The sequence below is a fragment of the Saccostrea echinata genome, unplaced genomic scaffold (assembly GCF_033153115.1).
Source record: "Saccostrea echinata isolate AGI-Se365-2 ecotype Australia unplaced genomic scaffold, CSIRO_AGI_Sech_v1 ptg000029l, whole genome shotgun sequence".
Lineage (NCBI taxonomy): Eukaryota > Metazoa > Mollusca > Bivalvia > Ostreida > Ostreidae > Saccostrea > Saccostrea echinata.
In genome coordinates this window covers 18,909,112-18,911,832 of record NW_026889778.1, presented here as the reverse complement: position 1 = coordinate 18,911,832, position 2,721 = coordinate 18,909,112, and the positions used below count along the sequence as shown (strand labels likewise).

Below are 2,721 nucleotides of genomic sequence, written 5' to 3'. Positions count from 1 at the left end.
TCTAACAAGAAAGCTTAATTATAAACGTGATGACTTTAACTTTCCAATCATCAACTTCCTTTAGTTATATAGCAATATACCTTTGTCGCCTGTAACTGGGATTTTTGTCTCTCAGTTGATTCGATACGCAAAAGCAAGCTCTACGTACGAACAATTTCTAAAACAAACCATTGATATACAGATTGATGAAGCAAGGATATGAACAGTCTCGGCTGAAGTCATCATTTTGCAAGTTTTGTGGTCGATACAATGACCTTGACAGCAAATACAACCTTTCATTATGCTGACTGACGTATTTCAAACAGATTGTTTGGCTATTGTTTGCACACAGGATGGTCTACGCATTTTCCGGTTTTCCCAATCATGACAAGGAGCACACGGTGTGTGTGACCGGTCAACAGGAGATTCTTACTCCTCCATGGCACCTGATCCCACCTCTTATGTTTTTGAGGTCCGTGTTTACTCCGCTCCCGATTTTTGTTCTTTAAATGGACTTTGAGCTTGAATACTGTTCATTATCTCTATATTTCATCTAACAAAATGGACTTGTTAAAAATGATTAAGTTTTTTCTTCAACCTTAAATTGGGTTTTATTTTCAACGTTGTCTCAACGTTGAAGTTATGACAAACGTTCCAATAATTTGAGAAAAATTCCTTCTTTTTTATTCATTAGTATACATTTAGATGTTTCATTAGTACAATTTCTGCATATTTTTTTTTTCTAAGGAATATCACTCTCAGAGAAAATTGGTGATGGTAATGGAGTGTTTACGAATGCCCTCGAAAACCAAATGTTTAAAAGGTGAAATATTGTTAATATCCAAAAAAAAAGTATTTATAATGTGTGTTTAGTAGATTTAATGTAGTTTTATTACAATATGCTGCATATTTTCTGAAAATAAACAATGCCCAATCTGGTTGAAAATTTAAAAAAAGAACAGACCGACAGATATTTTTGAATTTTAGAAATATATTTTATGTACATGTATCATACTTTTAAAAATATTGTCAACAATGCGCCGTTTCACTTTTTACCATTATAACATTTCATTATAACATTATAACATTAATCGTGAACTGATCAATGAACTTCTAAATTTCATTTTTTAAAGTAATTTTAAGTAACTCATATTGCAGGCATAGAGAAAAAAGGCGTATCTTGGGAGCTGAACACGAGTACTTCCGGGCATATTTTTCAGAAATGGGTCTTCTGGACGTTTACAATAGTGTGCGACGTAATGGATTGATAAACAACTGGAGAGCACTAGGATAAGCTTCCTACAGTAAAACCATTGAAACTTCCACAAACTATTATAGATCGCGAGCAGAAGCAGGTAAAAAGCTTTCCATCTGATAGATTAAAATAATGGTTGTAAATGCGACACATTTTCTTTTGTCTTTACTTTCATATACAAATGTAAATCTTGACTTTTGTCTGACTTGTTCACAATTCCGTCATTAGAGTAGGGAAAATAAAATCTGTCTCAAAATCAAATTTGTTTTCAACGTCATATCATTTTTAACATCTAAAAGTCATACATAATTAGAGATATCGTATAATGTTGAATTTGAAAAATAAATTTCTTTTTTTATGTTGACGAATAAGGATTGTATGGAGTTATACCCTTATAGATCCATGTCATAAGAAGGACGCAAATGAAAATTATATTAATTTTGACTTACTTTGTGTATTTTTAAGTAGAAATTAAAAAAAAAAATTATCTAAAACCAGAACTTAACAAATTTTACTTTGACATCTTTTATCCTGTCTTGAACAAGTTTTATAACATGCACATAAAATATACTTTAGACATGTTTTATTCAATGTATTAAACACTCTAAGAATTGAATAATATTTAAACGCTGAAATCCTTAGACTCTGCATTTTTTTTCCTCTTTTTAATTTTCATATTTTTTCCCTGTTATTAAGGATATAATGTTGATGCCCAAGTAAATCGCATTGAACGTATCCTAGCCTATCGGCGGCAGGACGTTGCCAAACATGGTGGTGGCGACGAGGGCCATAACGCTACTATTGCCAAATGGCAGAATGGGCTGGAACGAATTCAGGGTGGTCAACAGCGACATTATTGTCAATACCATCATGACCTCAAAAAGAGGAGCGTCAGAAACCGAGGATGGAGCAGACGACGTTTTTCGTTCCGTAGAGGAGGAAGAAGGTGTCGCCTCTCAAGCAACAGGAGAGGAGACAGACGATTTCGATTTCAGAACAGAGGACGAAGTGGCAGACGACTCTCTTGTTAATTTTAGAGCAGACTTGAACGCTTATCAAAGTTTCTTATAATTGGTTAAAAGAGACGCAATAGTGATTTCTAAAATTTCTAAAATAAAATTTATTCAGACAGCAACGCAGAGTTCAACTTATTTGTACTCCAAATCTTTTAATAATTTTACAGCAAATGAAGAATTTTTTGTTAAAATATATCAAAATACAATATCAAAGGCTGCTCACAATTTTTATAAAAACAATCTTTCCTCTCTTAAATTCAGATCAAATCGCGCATTAAACGATTGAGGGGCAATATGAGAACCATCTATCCCTCTGTATTCAATAATCCAGAAGTGAAAAAAAGTATTAGATAGATTACATGATCAGTACGTACTGGTCCCCGCTGACAAAGCAGGTAACAACATTGTCTTTGTCTGTAAGGCTCATTAAATTAAATGTATTTTAGAGGAACTTGGATTTAATTCTACAAG

The 2,721-nt window shown here is 33.0% G+C and overlaps 1 long non-coding RNA gene across 1 annotated transcript; it reads left to right on the top strand.

Moving 5' to 3' along the window:
- The first annotated feature begins 723 nt into the window (after nucleotides 1–723).
- Nucleotides 724–2,283, top strand: LOC133194594 (uncharacterized). The gene is made up of 3 exons (XR_009722130.1): nucleotides 724–802; nucleotides 1,138–1,334; nucleotides 1,931–2,283. It is a non-coding gene; the product is annotated as an uncharacterized LOC133194594 (long non-coding RNA).
- Nucleotides 2,284–2,721: the final 438 nt, after the last annotated feature.